The sequence below is a fragment of the Mustelus asterias genome, chromosome 8 (assembly GCF_964213995.1).
Source record: "Mustelus asterias chromosome 8, sMusAst1.hap1.1, whole genome shotgun sequence".
In the NCBI taxonomy this organism is placed as follows: Eukaryota; Metazoa; Chordata; class Chondrichthyes; order Carcharhiniformes; family Triakidae; genus Mustelus; species Mustelus asterias.
The window spans coordinates 18873557-18892786 of record NC_135808.1 but is presented as its reverse complement, the minus strand read 5'-3'; the positions used below and the strand labels follow the sequence as shown (position 1 = coordinate 18892786).

Here is a 19230-nt window from a genome sequence, read left to right as displayed (position 1 = left end):
GCCTGAAAAGTCCCAAACACTTCCACCCGCCATCAAACATTACATCTCACACTCATACTTACTGAGTTTCAAACACCAGATTGTCCCTTTGCTTCCAATGTCCTGCATCAAGGTCCTTCAATCCTTCCATATCATTCTCACGAATGCTTCAATGCTCCCCACTAGTCACAGAAACGTTGAAATAGTGCCACCAGATCTATTAGCATATTGTCCTTAAAAGGAAATGAACCACCTTCCGAAGCTTGTCCTTCAAACACAGGGACCACATTCCGGAAAGAAAAGCCTTTTTCTATCTGACTTTGTTCAGGGAGGAAAGATTTCAATTTTCACAAACTCGGGGGTGTTGATGAAAGGCAGAGATTCATCAGGAGGTCTTTAGTTTGATTTGATTTATTATTGTCAATATTATTATTGAGCACTGTGAGTGCTGCCTGGCTCAGTGAGAGTGCTTTTGCAGTTGGGTGCATACAGGGAGTGAGGTGAAACAGGCAGCAGAGGCTGCAAGGGAGAGTGCTGACTGGTAAGTAGAGGGTCAGGTCGGTAAGTCTTTCCAATTTTTACCACTGTATATAGTCTGAAACGACATCTTGTAGTTTAAATCAGTAAGGGCTGGAATTGGTTGGACGAGGAGAAGGAAAGAAGGGCTTAATTAGTGCTAAATGTAATAACTTTATTTTGAAGTGATTCATGAATTAACACTAGAACTGTCAGTCAGTGGGGTGCAGTGCTTTAACTGTGAGATGTGGGAGGTCCCTGACGCTCCCAGCATTGCGGATGGCTACATCTGTAGGAAGTGCATCCAATGGCAGCTCCTCACAGACCGCGTGGTTCGGTTGGAGCAACAGTTGGATGCAGTCGGGAGCATGCAGGTGGTGGAAAGCCGCCTGCATAGACAGGAGTTACAGAGGCATGGTCACACTCAAGGTGCAGGCGGATAGATGGATGACCGCCAGAAAGAGCAGGAAGTCATTGCAGGAATCCCCCGTGGCTGTCCCCCACTCTAACAGGTATACCGCTTTGGATACTGTTGGGGTATCGGGGGTAAACAGCAGTGGCCAGTGCAGTGTCACCACGGCTGGCCCTGTTGTTCAGCAGGGAGGGTCAAAGCACAGAAGAGCATTAGTCACAGGTGACTCCATAGTCAGAGACACAGATAGGCGCTTCTGTGGTCGTGAAAGAGACTCCAGGATGGTGTGTTGCCTCCCTGGTGCCAGGACCTGCGATGCCTCTGAATGGCTGCATGGCATCCTGAAGGGGCAGGGTGATAAGGCAGAGGTCATGGTACATATTGGTCCCAATGACACAGGTAGAAAGAGGGATGAGGTCTTGCACCAAGGATTCAGGGAGTTAGGCAATCGACTATTGGGCGGCACGGTAGCACAGTGGATAGCACTGCTGCTTCACAGCTCCAGGGACCTGGGTTTGATTCCCGGCTTGGGTCACTGTCTGTGTGGAGTTTGCACGTTCTCCTCGTGTCTGCGTGGGTTTCCTCCGGGTGCTCCGGTTTCCTCCCACAGTCCAAAGATGTGCAGGTTAGGTTGATTGGCCAGGTTAAAAATTGCCCCTTAGAGTCCTGAGATGCGTAGGTTAGAGGGATTAGCGGGTAAATTTGTGGGGGTAGGGCCTGGGTGGGATTGTGGTCGGTGCAGACTCGATGGGCCGAATGGCCTCCTTCTGCACTGTAGGGTTTCTATGATTTCTCTGACTAAGGAGCAGGACCTCTCGGATTGTAATCTCTGGATTACTGCCAATGCCACAAGCACTGAGTACAGAAATAGGAGAATAGCACAGATAAATGCGCTGCTTAAGACTTGGTGCTGGAGGGAGGGTTTTAGATTCCCCCCTGGATCACTGGGACCGCTTTTGGGAAAAGTGGGACCTGTACAAACAGGACGGTCTACATCTGAACCAGAGTGGAACTAACATCCTTGCTATTGATGTGCGAGTGCTGTTGGGAAGAGTTTAAACTAGTTCAGCTGTTAGCATAATAGGGACACAGTTAAATGCCTCTCCAAATGGAGATAGATTCGCTCGTTCAGAATCTTTTCCAATAGTTTGGCTACCACAGACGTGAGACTCAGTGGTCTGTAGTTTCCTAGCACGTCTCTCCAATCTTTCTTAAATAGTGGGACCACAGTAGCTGTTCTCCAGTCCTCTGGCACCTCCCCAGTGGCCAGGGAGGAATTAGAAATGTGGGTCAGAGCCTCTGCAGTTTCCTCCCTTACCTCCCACAACAATCTGGGGCACAATTCATCCGGACCTTGAGATTTGTCCGCTTTTAAGCCCGCCAATACCTCCAATACCTTGTCACTCCCGATGAGAATTTGCTCTTGACCTCACAGTCTCTCTCCCCAAGTTCCATAACTCCCTCCTCATTCTCATGGGTGAAGATAGATGTGAAATATTCATCAAGTTGATCTTTCCCTACACCCTAGCTATGACTGTAACATTGCACTCTCTTCTTTCCTTCCCTATGTGTGGTATTTGTTTGTCTGTTTGTGAAAGAAACAATACTTTTGATTGTATACTAATCACAGAATCATAGAATCCTGCAATGCAGAAGGAGGTCATTTGGCCCATCGAGTCTGCACGGACCACAATCCCACCCAGCCCCTATCCCCGTGCATTTACCCTCGCTAGTCCCCCTGTCACAAAGGGGCAATTTAGCATGGCCGATCCACCGAACCTGCACATCTTTGGTATGTGGGAGGAAACTGGAGCCCCTGGAGGAAACCCACACAGACAGACACGGGGAGAATGTGCAAACTCCACACAGATAGTGACCCAAGTCGGGATTCAAACCCGGGACTCTGGTGCTGTGGGTCACAGCAGTGCAAACCACTGTGCCACTGAGCCACATGTGAGAATATGAAGGTGACAAGAATAAATGAAATTGAATGAAAAATGCCAGAGTGCAGAAGACAGATTTTTGAAGTCGTTGAATATTAACATGAAAGCAAACGACTGCAGGTTTGAAGGATGTTGCGAAGGAAGGAAAGAGACGCTGCAGCTACTGAACGAAGCAGCGCCCCGTTGAGCAACAAGAGAAAAGCCAGCTTCTATCTTTGATGATGAAATGAGGGGAGAGCGCGAACGCAGTCCCCCACTACCACAAATTTTGCATTCGAGTATCCCGCATTTGGGGACATCGCAGGCGTCAGCACACCCGCAGTGCAATGGGCTAGCCTCGTCCTTGGCGAACCACCTTCATGATCATGGTTTCACCCCTGCCAGGTAAGTATGCCTGAAAAGTCCCAAACACTTCCACCCGCCATCAAACATTACATCTCACACTCATACTTACTGAGTTTCAAACACCAGATTGTCCCTTTGCTTCCAATGTCCTGCATCAAGGTCCTTCAATCCTTCCATATCATTCTCACGAATGCTTCAATGCTCCCCACTAGTCACAGAAACGTTGAAATAGTGCCACCAGATCTATTAGCATATTGTCCTTAAAAGGAAATGAACCACCTTCCGAAGCTTGTCCTTCAAACACAGGGACCACATTCCGGAAAGAAAAGCCTTTTTCTATCTGACTTTGTTCAGGGAGGAAAGATTTCAATTTTCACAAACTCGGGGGTGTTGATGAAAGGCAGAGATTCATCAGGAGGTCTTTAGTTTGATTTGATTTATTATTGTCAATATTATTATTGAGCACTGTGAGTGCTGCCTGGCTCAGTGAGAGTGCTTTTGCAGTTGGGTGCATACAGGGAGTGAGGTGAAACAGGCAGCAGAGGCTGCAAGGGAGAGTGCTGACTGGTAAGTAGAGGGTCAGGTCGGTAAGTCTTTCCAATTTTTACCACTGTATATAGTCTGAAACGACATCTTGTAGTTTAAATCAGTAAGGGCTGGAATTGGTTGGACGAGGAGAAGGAAAGAAGGGCTTAATTAGTGCTAAATGTAATAACTTTATTTTGAAGTGATTCATGAATTAACACTAGAACTGTCAGTCAGTGGGGTGCAGTGCTTTAACTGTGAGATGTGGGAGGTCCCTGACGCTCCCAGCATTGCGGATGGCTACATCTGTAGGAAGTGCATCCAATGGCAGCTCCTCACAGACCGCGTGGTTCGGTTGGAGCAACAGTTGGATGCAGTCGGGAGCATGCAGGTGGTGGAAAGCCGCCTGCATAGACAGGAGTTACAGAGGCATGGTCACACTCAAGGTGCAGGCGGATAGATGGATGACCGCCAGAAAGAGCAGGAAGTCATTGCAGGAATCCCCCGTGGCTGTCCCCCACTCTAACAGGTATACCGCTTTGGATACTGTTGGGGTATCGGGGGTAAACAGCAGTGGCCAGTGCAGTGTCACCACGGCTGGCCCTGTTGTTCAGCAGGGAGGGTCAAAGCACAGAAGAGCATTAGTCACAGGTGACTCCATAGTCAGAGACACAGATAGGCGCTTCTGTGGTCGTGAAAGAGACTCCAGGATGGTGTGTTGCCTCCCTGGTGCCAGGACCTGCGATGCCTCTGAATGGCTGCAGGGCATCCTGAAGGGGCAGGGTGATAAGGCAGAGGTCATGGTGCATATTGGTCCCAATGACACAGGTAGAAAGAGGGATGAGGTCTTGCACCAAGGATTCAGGGAGTTAGGCAATCGACTATTGGGCGGCACGGTAGCACAGTGGATAGCACTGCTGCTTCACAGCTCCAGGGACCCGGGTTTGATTCCCGGCTTGGGTCACTGTCTGTGTGGAGTTTGCACGTTCTCCTCGTGTCTGCGTGGGTTTCCTCCGGGTGCTCCGGTTTCCTCCCACAGTCCAAAGATGTGCAGGTTAGGTTGATTGGCCAGGTTAAAAATTGCCCCTTAGAGTCCTGAGATGCGTAGGTTAGAGGGATTAGCGGGTAAATTTGTGGGGGTAGGGCCTGGGTGGGATTGTGGTCGGTGCAGACTCGATGGGCCGAATGGCCTCCTTCTGCACTGTAGGGTTTCTATGATTTCTATGACTAAGGAGCAGGACCTCTCGGATTGTAATCTCTGGATTACTGCCAATGCCACAAGCACTGAGTACAGAAATAGGAGAATAGCACAGATAAATGCGCTGCTTAAGACTTGGTGCTGGAGGGAGGGTTTTAGATTCCCCCCTGGATCACTGGGACCGCTTTTGGGAAAAGTGGGACCTGTACAAACAGGACGGTCTACATCTGAACCAGAGTGGAACTAACATCCTTGCTATTGATGTGCGAGTGCTGTTGGGAAGAGTTTAAACTAGTTCAACTGTCAGCAGAATAGGGACACAGTTAAATGCCTCTCCAAATGGAGATAGATTCGCTCGTTCAGAATCTTTTCCAATAGTTTGGCTACCACAGACGTGAGACTCAGTGGTCTGTAGTTTCCTAGCACGCCTCTCCAATCTTTCTTAAATAGTGGGACCACAGTAGCTGTTCTCCAGTCCTCTGGCACCTCCCCAGTGGCCAGGGAGGAATTAGAAATGTGGGTCAGAGCCTCTGCAGTTTCCTCCCTTACCTCCCACAACAATCTGGGGCACAATTCATCCGGACCTTGAGATTTGTCCGCTTTTAAGCCCGCCAATACCTCCAATACCTTGTCACTCCCGATGAGAATTTGCTCTTGACCTCACAGTCTCTCTCCCCAAGTTCCATAACTCCCTCCTCATTCTCATGGGTGAAGATAGATGTGAAATATTCATCAAGTTGATCTTTCCCTACACCCTAGCTATGACTGTAACATTGCACTCTCTTCTTTCCTTCCCTATGTGTGGTATTTGTTTGTCTGTTTGTGAAAGAAACAATACTTTTGATTGTATACTAATCACAGAATCATAGAATCCTGCAATGCAGAAGGAGGTCATTTGGCCCATCGAGTCTGCACGGACCACAATACCACCCAGCCCCTATCCCCGTGCATTTACCCTCGCTAGTCCCCCTGTCACAAAGGGGCAATTTAGCATGGCCGATCCACCGAACCTGCACATCTTTGGTATGTGGGAGGAAACTGGAGCCCCTGGAGGAAACCCACACAGACAGACACGGGGAGAATGTGCAAACTCCACACAGATAGTGACCCAAGTCGGGATTCAAACCCGGGACTCTGGTGCTGTGGGTCACAGCAGTGCAAACCACTGTGCCACTGAGCCACATGTGAGAATATGAAGGTGACAAGAATAAATGAAATTGAATGAAAAATGCCAGAGTGCAGAAGACAGATTTTTGAAGTCGTTGAATATTAACATGAAAGCAAACGACTGCAGGTTTGAAGGATGTTGCGAAGGAAGGAAAGAGACGCTGCAGCTACTGAACGAAGCAGCGCCCCGTTGAGCAACAAGAGAAAAGCCAGCTTCTATCTTTGATGATGAAATGAGGGGAGAGCGCGAACGCAGTCCCCCACTACCACAAATTTTGCAGTCGAGTATCCCGCATTTGGGGACATCGCAGGCGTCAGCACACCCACAGTGCAATGGGCTAGCCTCGTCCTGGGCGAACCACCTTCATGATCATGGTTTCACCCCTGCCAGGTAAGTATGCCTGAAAAGTCCCAAACACTTCCACCCGCCATCAAACATTACATCTCACACTCATACTTACTGAGTTTCAAACACCAGATTGTCCCTTTGCTTCCAATGTCCTGCATCAAGGTCCTTCAATCCTTCCATATCATTCTCACGAATGCTTCAATGCTCCCCACTAGTCACAGAAACGTTGAAATAGTGCCACCAGATCTATTAGCATATTGTCCTTAAAAGGAAATGAACCACCTTCCGAAGCTTGTCCTTCAAACACAGGGACCACATTCCGGAAAGAAAAGCCTTTTTCTATCTGACTTTGTTCAGGGAGGAAAGATTTCAATTTTCACAAACTCGGGGGTGTTGATGAAAGGCAGAGATTCATCAGGAGGTCTTTAGTTTGATTTGATTTATTATTGTCAATATTATTATTGAGCACTGTGAGTGCTGCCTGGCTCAGTGAGAGTGCTTTTGCAGTTGGGTGCATACAGGGAGTGAGGTGAAACAGGCAGCAGAGGCTGCAAGGGAGAGTGCTGACTGGTAAGTAGAGGGTCAGGTCGGTAAGTCTTTCCAATTTTTACCACTGTATATAGTCTGAAACGACATCTTGTAGTTTAAATCAGTAAGGGCTGGAATTGGTTGGACGAGGAGAAGGAAAGAAGGGCTTAATTAGTGCTAAATGTAATAACTTTATTTTGAAGTGATTCATGAATTAACACTAGAACTGTCAGTCAGTGGGGTGCAGTGCTTTAACTGTGAGATGTGGGAGGTCCCTGACGCTCCCAGCATTGCGGATGGCTACATCTGTAGGAAGTGCATCCAATGGCAGCTCCTCACAGACCGCGTGGTTCGGTTGGAGCAACAGTTGGATGCAGTCGGGAGCATGCAGGTGGTGGAAAGCCGCCTGCATAGACAGGAGTTACAGAGGCATGGTCACACTCAAGGTGCAGGCGGATAGATGGATGACCGCCAGAAAGAGCAGGAAGTCATTGCAGGAATCCCCCGTGGCTGTCCCCCACTCTAACAGGTATACCGCTTTGGATACTGTTGGGGTATCGGGGGTAAACAGCAGTGGCCAGTGCAGTGTCACCACGGCTGGCCCTGTTGTTCAGCAGGGAGGGTCAAAGCACAGAAGAGCATTAGTCACAGGTGACTCCATAGTCAGAGACACAGATAGGCGCTTCTGTGGTCGTGAAAGAGACTCCAGGATGGTGTGTTGCCTCCCTGGTGCCAGGACCTGCGATGCCTCTGAATGGCTGCAGGGCATCCTGAAGGGGCAGGGTGATAAGGCAGAGGTCATGGTGCATATTGGTCCCAATGACACAGGTAGAAAGAGGGATGAGGTCTTGCACCAAGGATTCAGGGAGTTAGGCAATCGACTATTGGGCGGCACGGTAGCACAGTGGATAGCACTGCTGCTTCACAGCTCCAGGGACCCGGGTTTGATTCCCGGCTTGGGTCACTGTCTGTGTGGAGTTTGCACGTTCTCCTCGTGTCTGCGTGGGTTTCCTCCGGGTGCTCCGGTTTCCTCCCACAGTCCAAAGATGTGCAGGTTAGGTTGATTGGCCAGGTTAAAAATTGCCCCTTAGAGTCCTGAGATGCGTAGGTTAGAGGGATTAGCGGGTAAATTTGTGGGGGTAGGGCCTGGGTGGGATTGTGGTCGGTGCAGACTCGATGGGCCGAATGGCCTCCTTCTGCACTGTAGGGTTTCTATGATTTCTATGACTAAGGAGCAGGACCTCTCGGATTGTAATCTCTGGATTACTGCCAATGCCACAAGCACTGAGTACAGAAATAGGAGAATAGCACAGACAAATGCGCTGCTTAAGACTTGGTGCTGGAGGGAGGGTTTTAGATTCCCCCCTGGATCACTGGGACCGCTTTTGGGAAAAGTGGGACCTGTACAAACAGGACGGTCTACATCTGAACCAGAGTGGAACTAACATCCTTGCTATTGATGTGCGAGTGCTGTTGGGAAGAGTTTAAACTAGTTCAACTGTCAGCAGAATAGGGACACAGTTAAATGCCTCTCCAAATGGAGATAGATTCGCTCGTTCAGAATCTTTTCCAATAGTTTGGCTACCACAGACGTGAGACTCAGTGGTCTGTAGTTTCCTAGCACGCCTCTCCAATCTTTCTTAAATAGTGGGACCACAGTAGCTGTTCTCCAGTCCTCTGGCACCTCCCCAGTGGCCAGGGAGGAATTAAAAATGTGGGTCAGAGCCTCTGCAGTTTCCTCCCTCATCTCCCACAACAATCTGGGGCACAATTCATCCGGACCTTGAGATTTGTCCGCTTTTAAGCCCGCCAATACCTCCAATACCTTGTCACTCCCGATGAGAATTTGCTCTTGACCTCACAGTCTCTCTCCCCAAGTTCCATAACTCCCTCCTCATTCTCATGGGTGAAGATAGATGTGAAATATTCATCAAGTTGATCTTTCCCTACACCCTAGCTATGACTGTAACACTGCACTCTCTTCTTTCCTTCCCTATGTGTGGTATTTGTTTGTCTGTTTGTGAAAGAAACAATACTTTTGATTGTATACTAATCACAGAATCATAGAATCCTGCAATGCAGAAGGAGGTCATTTGGCCCATCGAGTCTGCACGGACCACAATCCCACCCAGTCCCTATCCCCGTGCATTTACCCTCGCTAGTCCCCCTGTCACAAAGGGGCAATTTTGCATGACCGATCCACCGAACCTGCACATCTTTGGTATGTGGGAGGAAACTGGAGCCCCTGGAGGAAACCCACACAGACAGACACGGGGAGAATGTGCAAACTCCACACAGATAGTGACCCAAGTCGGGTTTCAAACCCGGGACTCTGGTGCTGTGGGTCACAGCAGTGCAAACCACTGTGCCACTGAGCCACATGTGAAGGTGACAAGAATAAATGAAATTGAATGAAAAATGCCAGAGTGCAGAAGGCAGATTTTTTAAGTAGTTGAATATTAACATGAAAGCAAACGACTGCAGGTTTGAAGGATGTTGCGAAGGAAGGAAAGAGACGCTGCAGCGACTGAACGAAGCAGCGCCCCGTTGAGCAACAAGAGAAAAGCCAGCTTCTATCTTTGGTGATGAAATGAGGGGAGAGCGCGAACGCAGTCCCCCACTACCACAAATTTTGCAGTCGAGTATCCCGCATTTGGGGACATCGCAGGCGTCAGCACACCCGCAGTGCAATGGGCTAGCCTCGTCCTGGGCGAACCACCTTCATGATCATGGTTTCACCCCTGCCAGGTAAGTATGCCTGAAAAGTCCCAAACGCTTCCACCCGCCATCAAACATTACATCTCACACTCATACTTACTGAGTTTCAAACACCAGATTGTCCCTTTGCTTCCAATGTCCTGCATCAAGGTCCTTCAATCCTTCCATATCATTCTCACGAATGCTTCAATGCTCCCCACTAGTCACAGAAACGTTGAAATAGTGCCACCAGATCTATTAGCATATTGTCCTTAAAAGGAAATGAACCACCTTCCGAAGCTTGTCCTTCAAACACAGGGACCACATTCCGGAAAGAAAAGCCTTTTTCTATCTGACTTTGTTCAGGGAGGAAAGATTTCAATTTTCACAAACTCGGGGGTGTTGATGAAAGGCAGAGATTCATCAGGAGGTCTTTAGTTTGATTTGATTTATTATTGTCAATATTATTATTGAGCACTGTGAGTGCTGCCTGGCTCAGTGAGAGTGCTTTTGCAGTTGGGTGCATACAGGGAGTGAGGTGAAACAGGCAGCAGAGGCTGCAAGGGAGAGTGCTGACTGGTAAGTAGAGGGTCAGGTCGGTAAGTCTTTCCAATTTTTACCACTGTATATAGTCTGAAACGACATCTTGTAGTTTAAATCAGTAAGGGCTGGAATTGGTTGGACGAGGAGAAGGAAAGAAGGGCTTAATTAGTGCTAAATGTAATAACTTTATTTTGAAGTGATTCATGAATTAACACTAGAACTGTCAGTCAGTGGGGTGCAGTGCTTTAACTGTGAGATGTGGGAGGTCCCTGACGCTCCCAGCATTGCGGATGGCTACATCTGTAGGAAGTGCATCCAATGGCAGCTCCTCACAGACCGCGTGGTTCGGTTGGAGCAACAGTTGGATGCAGTCGGGAGCATGCAGGTGGTGGAAAGCCGCCTGCATAGACAGGAGTTACAGAGGCATGGTCACACTCAAGGTGAACATAGAACATAGAACATAGAAAGCCACAGCACAAACAGGCTCTTCGGCCCACAGGTTGCGCCGATCACATCCCCACCTCTAGGCCTATCTATAGCCCTCAATCCCATTAAATCCCATGTACTCATCCAGAAGTCTCTTAAAAGACCCCAACGAGTTTGCCTCCACCACCACCGACGTCAGCCGATTCCACTCACCCACCACCCTCTGAGTGAAAAACGTACCCCTGACATCTCCTCTGTACCTACCCCCCAGCACCTTAAACCTGTGTCCTCTCGTAGCAACCATTTCAGCCCTTGGAAATAGCCTCTGAGAGTCTACCCTATCCAGACCTCTCAACATCTTGTAAACCTCTATCAGGTCACCTCTCATCCTTCGTCTCTCCAGGGAGAAGAGACCAAGCTCCCTCAACCTATCCTCATAAGGCATGCCCCCCAATCCAGGCAACATCCTTGTAAATCTCCTCTGCACCCTTTCAATGGCTTCAACATCTTTCCTGTAATGAGGTGACCAGAACTGCGCGCAGTACTCCAAGTGGGGTCTAACCAGGGTCCTATAAAGCTGCAGCATTATCTCCCGACTCCTAAACTCAATCCCTCGATTAATGAAGGCCAGTACGCCGTACGCCTTCTTGACCGCATCCTCCACCTGCGAGGCCGATTTAAGAGTCCTATGGACCCGGACCCCAAGGTCCTTCTGATCCTCTACACTGCTAAGAATGGTACCCTTCATATTATATTGCTGCTTCATCCCATTGGATCTGCCAAAATGGATCACCACACACTTATCCGGGTTGAAGTCCATCTGCCACTTCTCCGCCCAGTCTTGCATTCTATCTATGTCTCGCTGCAACTTCTGACATCCCTCCAAACTATCCACAACACCACCTACCTTGGTGTCGTCAGCAAACTTACCAACCCATCCCTCCACTTCCTCATCCAGGTCATTTATGAAAATGACAAACAGCAAGGGTCCCAGAACAGATCCCTGGGGCACTCCACTGGTCACTGACCTCCATGCAGAGAAAGACCCCTCCACAGCCACCCTCTGCCTTCTGCAGGCAAGCCAGTTCTGGATCCACAAGGCAACAGCCCCTTGGATCCCATGCCCTCTCACTTTCTCAAGAAGTCTTGCATGGGGGACCTTATCGAACGCCTTGCTGAAGTCCATATAGACCACATCCACCGCTCTTCCTTCGTCAATGTGTTTGGTCACATTTTCAAAGAACTCAACCAGGCTCGTAAGGCACGACCTGCCCTTGACAAAGCCGTGCTGACTACTTTTGATCATACTAAACTTCTCTAGATGATCATAAATCCTGTCTCTCAGGATCCTCTCCATCAACTTACCAACCACTGAGGTTAGACTCACCGGTCGGTAATTTCCCGGGCTGTCCCTGTTCCCTTTCTTGAATATAGGGACCACATCTGCAATCCTCCAATCCTCCGGAACCTCTCCCGTCTCCATCGACGATGCAAAGATCATCGCCAAAGGCTCCGCAATCTCCTCCCTCGCCTCCCACAGTAACCTGGGGTACATCCCATCCGGTCCCGGCGACTTACCAACCTTGATGCCATTCAATAGTTCCAACACATCCTCTTTCTTTATGTCCACATGCTCGATCCTTTCTGTCCACCGCAAACCAGCAGTACAACCACCCAGATCCCTTTCCACCGTGAATACCGAGGTAAAGTATTCATTAAGCAGCTCCGCCATTTCTAACGGTTCCGCACAAACTTTTCCCCCTTCACCTTTTAAGGGTCCTATGCCTTCACATCTCATCCTTTTACTCTTGACATATTTGTAGAAAGCCTTGGGGTTCTCCTTAATCTTACCCGCCAAGGCCTTCTCATGACCCCTTCTCGCTCTCCTAATTTCCTTCTTAAGCTCCTTCCTACATCCCGTATACTCCTCTAAATCCTTAACACCTCCTAGCTCTCTGAACCTTCTGTACGCCTCTCTTTTCTTATTCACCAGGTTCATCACAACCTTCGTGCACCACGGTTCCCGTACCCTACCAACACCCCCCTGTCTCATCGGAACGTTGTCATGCAGAGCTCCAGACAAACATTCCTTGAAAATCCTCCACTTTCCTTCGGTACTTTTCCCCAAGAATGCCTCCTTCCAATTTACCCGTCTAATTTCCTCCCTGATGACACTGTATTTCCCTTTACTCCAGAGAAACACTTTCCTAGCCTGCCTGATCCTATCTCTTTCCAATGCTATCATGAAGGAGATAGAATTATGATCGCTATCCCCAAGATGCTCACCCACCGAGAGATCCTCCACCTGTCCAGGTTCATTAGCCAGCACCAGATCAAGTACAGCCTCTCCTCTAGTAGGCTTATCCACATACTGTGTCAGGAAACTCTCCTGGACACACCTAACAAACTCCTCTCCATCCAAACCCCTAGCCCTAGGGATATTCCAATCTATGTTTGGGAAATTAAAATCTCCCATCACGACAACTCTGTTATTCCTACATCTCTCCAGGATCTATTTCCCCATCTGCTCCTCAACATCTCTGTTACTATTGGGCGGCCTATAGAAAACACCCAGCAACGTTACCGACCCCTTCCTGTTCCTAACCTCCACCCACAGAGACTCCGTCATCAATCCCTCCACGGCGTCCACCTTCTCTACAGCCGTGACACTATCCCTGATCAACAGTGCCACTCCCCCCCCTCTCTTGCCTCCCTCCCTGTCCTTCCTGAAACATCTAAAACCCGGCACCTGAAGCACCCAGTCCTGTCCCTGAGACATCCAAGTCTCCGTAATGGCCACCACATCACAATTCGAAGCAGCAATCCACGCTCTAAGCTCATCCACTTTATTCACTACACTCCTGGCATTAAAATAGACACATCTCAGACCTTCAGCCTGAGCACTTCCCTTCTCCATCACTCGTCTAACCTCCCTCTTACCCTGTTTACATTCCTTATCTATTTGCGAGCTAACCTCCTCGCTCTCAGTCCCCTCATTTCGATTCCCTCCCCCCAACCTTTCTAGTTTAAAGTCTCTCCAGTAGCCTTAGCCAACCTTCCCGCCAGGATATTGGTCCCCCTGGGATTCAAGTGCCACCCGTCTTTTTTAAACAGGTCACACCTGCCCCAAAAGACGTCCCAATGATCCAAGTACCCAAATCCTTGTCCCTTGCTCCAGTCCCTCAGCCACGCATTCATTCTCCACCGATTCCTGTTCTCACTCTCCCGCGGCACAGGCAGCAATCCCGAGATTACTACCTTTGCATTCCTCTTTCTCAGCTGTCTACCTAACTCCCTATATTCTCTTTTCATGACCCCTTCCCTCTTCCTACCTATGTCAGCAGTACCTTTATGCATCACGACCTTCGGCTCCTCTCCCTCCCCCTTCAGGATTTCTGGGACTCGACCAGAGACATCCCGGACCCCTGCACCAGGGAGGCAAACCACCATCCGAGAGTCCCGTCTTTGTCCGCAAAAATGCCTATCTGACCCACTCACCGTAGAGTCCCCAATTAGCACTACCCTCCTTTCCTTACCCTTTTGCACTACTGGGCCAGGCTCAGCTCCAGAGACACTGCCACCGCTGCTTCCCCCAGGTGGGCTGTCCACCCCAGTAGTACTCAGACAGGAGTACTTATTATTAAGGGGCACATCCACCGGGGTGCTCACCATCAACTGAGTTTTCTCCTTCCTCACTGTTACCCAGTTACCTTCCTCCCGTGGTCCCGGTGTGACCACCTGCCGATAGCTCCTGTCAATGACCTCCTCACTATCCCTAACCCGGCGAAGGTCCTCGAGCTGCAATTCCAGTTCCCTAACATGGTCCCTTAGGAACCGCAGCTCAACACACCCAGCACAGATATGGTCGTCCGGGAGGCTAGGAGCCTCCAGGACCTCCCACATCCTACATTGGGAACAACATACTGGCCTCACACTCATAATTGCCCCTTTAAACACACAGGGAAAAAAAAGTGAATGAAAATTTTAAACTTACCTTTCCTCCTCCTGTTTTCTCCAAAGCCCTGCTCTCACTGGGTCTTTTTTTTTAGGTTAGAGGAGGAGGGAGAGTGGGATACTCTACAAGTGTAGAGTATCGGGATTCCTCTCTGTTCCAATTTATTGGGGAAAAAAAAAAATCTCTCTCTCCCAGACCTCCCTGCGCGACCACTTCCGGGTTTAGATATTTTTAAAGAAAAAACCCGCGAAAAAGTAAGTTAAAAATAACAGCGCTTACCCGCAGCACTCCACTCGCGAATCTCTCCCTCTCTGCTGCACTTCCAAGACGCAATGAGGTGCAGGCGGATAGATGGATGACCGCCAGAAAGAGCAGGAAGTCATTGCAGGAATCCCCCGTGGCTGTCCCCCACTCTAACAGGTGGGATACTGTTGGGGTATCGGGGGTAAACAGCAGTGGCCAGTGCAGTGTCACCACGGCTGGCCCTGTTGTTCAGCAGGGAGGGTCAAAGCACAGAAGAGCATTAGTCACAGGTGACTCCATAGTCAGAGACACAGATAGGCGCTTCTGTGGTCGTGAAAGAGACTCCAGGATGGTGTGTTGCCTCCCTGGTGCCAGGACCTGCGATGCCTCTGAATGGCTGCAGGGCATCCTGAAGGGGCAGGGTGATAAGGCAGAGGTCATGGTACATATTGGTCCCAATGACACAGGTAGAAAGAGGGATGAGGTCTTGCACCAAGGATTCAGGGAGTTAGGCAATCGACTATTGGGCGGCACGGTAGCACAGTGGATAGCACTGCTGCTTCACAGCTCCAGGGACCCGGGTTTGATTCCCGGCTTGGGTCACTGTCTGTGTGGAGTTTGCACGTTCTCCTCGTGTCTGCGTGGGTTTCCTCCGGGTGCTCCGGTTTCCTCCCACTGTCCAAAGATGTGCAGGTTAGGTTGATTGGCCAGGTTAAAAATTGCCCCTTAGAGTCCTGAGATGCGTAGGTTAGAGGGATTAGCGGGTAAATTTGTGGGGGTAGGGCCTGGGTGGGATTGTGGTCGGTGCAGACTCGATGGGCCGAATGGCCTCCTTCTGCACTGTAGGGTTTCTATGATTTCTATGACTAAGGAGCAGGACCTCTCGGATTGTAATCTCTGGATTACTCCCAATGCCACAAGCACTGAGTACAGAAATAGGAGAATAGCACAGATAAATGCGCTGCTTAAGACTTGGTGCTGGAGGGAGGGTTTTAGATTCCCCCTGGATCACTGGGACCGCTTTTGGGAAAAGTGGGACCTGTACAAACAGGACGGTCTACATCTGAACCAGAGTGGAACTAACATCCTTGCTATTGATGTGCGAGTGCTGTTGGGAAGAGTTTAAACTAGTTCAACTGTTAGCAGAATAGGGACACAGTTAAATGCCTCTCCAAATGGAGATAGATTCGCTCGTTCAGAATGTTTTACAATAGTTTGGCTACCACAGACGTGAGACTCAGTGGTCTGTAGTTTCCTAGCACGTCTCTCCAATCTTTCTTAAATAGTGGGACCACAGTAGCTGTTCTCCAGTCCTCTGGCACCTCCCCAGTGGCCAGGGAGGAATTAAAAATGTGGGTCAGAGCCTCTGCAGTTTCCTCCCTCACCTCCCACAACAATCTGGGGCACAATTCATCCGGACCTTGAGATTTGTCCGCTTTTAAGCCCGCCAATACCTCCAATACCTTGTCACTCCCGATGAGAATTTGCTCTTGACCTCACAGTCTCTCTCCCCAAGTTCCATAACTCCCTCCTCATTCTCATGGGTGAAGATAGATGTGAAATATTCATCAAGTTGATCTTTCCCTACACCCTAGCTATGACTGTAACACTGCACTCTCTTCTTTCCTTCCCTATGTGTGGTATTTGTTTGTCTGTTTGTGAAAGAAACAATACTTTTGATTGTATACTAATCACAGAATCATAGAATCCTGCAATGCAGAAGGAGGTCATTTGGCCCATCGAGTCTGCACGGACCACAATCCCACCCAGCCCCTATCCCCGTGCATTTACCCTCGCTAGTCCCCCTGTCACAAAGGGGCAATTTAGCATGGCCGATCCACCGAACCTGCACATCTTTGGTATGTGGGAGGAAACTGGAGCCCCTGGAGGAAACCCACACAGACAGACACGGGGAGAATGTGCAAACTCCACACAGATAGTGACCCAAGTCGGGTTTCAAACCCGGGACTCTGGTGCTGTGGGTCACAGCAGTGCAAACCACTGTGCCACTGAGCCACATGTGAAGGTGACAAGAATAAATGAAATTGAATGAAAAATGCCAGAGTGCAGAAGGCAGATTTTTGAAGTCGTTGTATATTAACATGAAAGCAAACGACTGCAGGTTTGAAGGATGTTGCGAAGGAAGGAAAGAGACGCTGCAGCGACTGAACGAAGCAGCGCCCCGTTGAGCAACAAGAGAAAAGCCAGCTTCTATCTTTGATGATGAAATGAGGGGAGAGCGCGAACGCAGTCCCCCACTACCACAAATTTTGCAGTCGAGTATCCCGCATTTGGGGACATCGCAGGCGTCAGCACACCCGCAGTGCAATGGGCTAGCCTCATCCTGGGCGAACCACCTTCATGATCATGGTTTCACCCCTGCCAGGTAAGTATGCCTGAAAAGTCCCAAACGCTTCCACCCGCCATCAAACATTACATCTCACACTCATACTTACTGAGTTTCAAACACCAGATTGTCCCTTTGCTTCCAATGTCCTGCATCAAGGTCCTTCAATCCTTCCATATCATTCTCACGAATGCTTCAATGCTCCCCACTAGTCACAGAAACGTTGAAATAGTGCCACCAGATCTATTAGCATATTGTCCTTAAAAGGAAATGAACCACCTTCCGAAGCTTGTCCTTCAAACACAGGGACCACATTCCGGAAAGAAAAGCCTTTTTCTATCTGACTTTGTTCAGGGAGGAAAGATTTCAATTTTCACAAACTCGGGGGTGTTGATGAAAGGCAGAGATTCATCAGGAGGTCTTTAGTTTGATTTGATTTATTATTGTCAATATTATTATTGAGCACTGTGAGTGCTGCCTGGCTCAGTGAGAGTGCTTTTGCAGTTGGGTGCATACAGGGAGTGAGGTGAAACAGGCAGCAGAGGCTGCAAGGGAGAGTGCTGACTGGTAAGTAGAGGGTCAGGTCGGTAAATCTTTCCAATTTTTACCACTGTATATAGTCTGAAACGACATCTTGTAGTTTAAATCAGTAAGGGCTGGAATTGGTTGGACGAGGAGAAGGAAAGAAGGGCTTAATTAGTGCTAAATGTAATAACTTTATTTTGAAGTGATTCATGAATTAACACTAGAACTGTCAGTCAGTGGGGTGCAGTGCTTTAACTGTGAGATGTGGGAGGTCCCTGACGCTCCCAGCATTGCGGATGGCTACATCTGTAGGAAGTGCATCCAATGGCAGCTCCTCACAGACCGCGTGGTTCGGTTGGAGCAACAGTTGGATGCAGTCGGGAGCATGCAGGTGGTGGAAAGCCGCCTGCATAGACAGGAGTTATAGAGGCATGGTCACACTCAAGGTGCAGGCGGATAGATGGATGACCGCCAGAAAGAGCAGGAAGTCATTGCAGGAATCCCCCGTGGCTGTCCCCCACTCTAACAGGTATACCGCTTTGGATACTGTTGGGGTATCGGCGGTCAGCAGCAGTGGCCAGTGCAGTGTCACCACAGCTGGCCCTGTTGTTCAGCAGGGAGGGTCAAAGCACAGAAGAGCATTAGTCACAGGTGACTCCATAGTCAGAGACACAGATAGGCGCTTCTGTGGTCGTGAAAGAGACTCCAGGATGGTGTGTTGCCTCCCTGGTGCCAGGACCTGCGATGCCTCTGAATGGCTGCAGGGCATCCTGAAGGGGCAGGGTGATAAGGCAGAGGTCATGGTACATATTGGTCCCAATGACACAGGTAGAAAGAGGGATGAGGTCTTGCACCAAGGATTCAGGGAGTTAGGCAATCGACTATTGGGCGGCACGGTAGCACAGTGGATAGCACTGCTGCTTCACAGCTCCAGGGACCCGGGTTTGATTCCCGGCTTGGGTCACTGTCTGTGTGGAGTTTGCACGTTCTCCTCGTGTCTGCGTGGGTTTCCTCCGGGTGCTCCGGTTTCCTCCCACAGTCCAAAGATGTGCAGGTTAGGTTGATTGGCCAGGTTAAAAATTGCCCCTTAGAGTCCTGAGATGCGTAGGTTAGAGGGATTAGCGGGTAAATTTGTGGGGGTAGGGCCTGGGTGGGATTGTGGTCGGTGCAGACTCGATGGGCCGAATGGCCTCCTTCTGCACTGTAGGGTTTCTATGATTTCTCTGACTAAGGAGCAGGACCTCTCGGATTGTAATCTCTGGATTACTGCCAATGCCACAAGCACTGAGTACAGAAATAGGAAAATAGCACAGAGAAATGCGCTGCTTAAGACTTGGTGCTGGAGGGAGGGTTTCAGATTCCCCCCTGGATCACTGGGACCGCTTTTGGGAAAAGTGGGACCTGTACAAACAGGACGGTCTACATCTGAACCAGAGTGGAACTAACATCCTTGCTATTGATGTGCGAGTGCTGTTGGGAAGAGTTTAAACTAGTTCAACTGTTAGCAGAATAGGGACACAGTTAAATGCCTC

General features: G+C 49.4%; 4 non-coding genes across 4 annotated transcripts; all 4 read right to left on the bottom strand.

Moving 5' to 3' along the window:
• Positions 1-3078: 3078 nt before the first annotated feature.
• On the bottom strand, positions 3079-3242 carry LOC144497991 (U1 spliceosomal RNA). Its single transcript, XR_013498587.1, has one exon. It is a non-coding gene; the product is annotated as a U1 spliceosomal RNA (small nuclear RNA).
• Positions 3243-6320: 3078 nt separating this feature from the next.
• LOC144498134 (U1 spliceosomal RNA) lies at positions 6321-6484 on the bottom strand. The gene has a single exon (XR_013498667.1). It is a non-coding gene; the product is annotated as a U1 spliceosomal RNA (small nuclear RNA).
• A 3070-nt stretch (positions 6485-9554) lies between these two features.
• LOC144498129 (U1 spliceosomal RNA) lies at positions 9555-9718 on the bottom strand. Its single transcript, XR_013498662.1, has one exon. It is a non-coding gene; the product is annotated as a U1 spliceosomal RNA (small nuclear RNA).
• A 7338-nt stretch (positions 9719-17056) lies between these two features.
• LOC144498071 (U1 spliceosomal RNA) lies at positions 17057-17220 on the bottom strand. The gene has a single exon (XR_013498633.1). It is a non-coding gene; the product is annotated as a U1 spliceosomal RNA (small nuclear RNA).
• Between the last annotated feature and the right edge of the window lie 2010 nt (positions 17221-19230).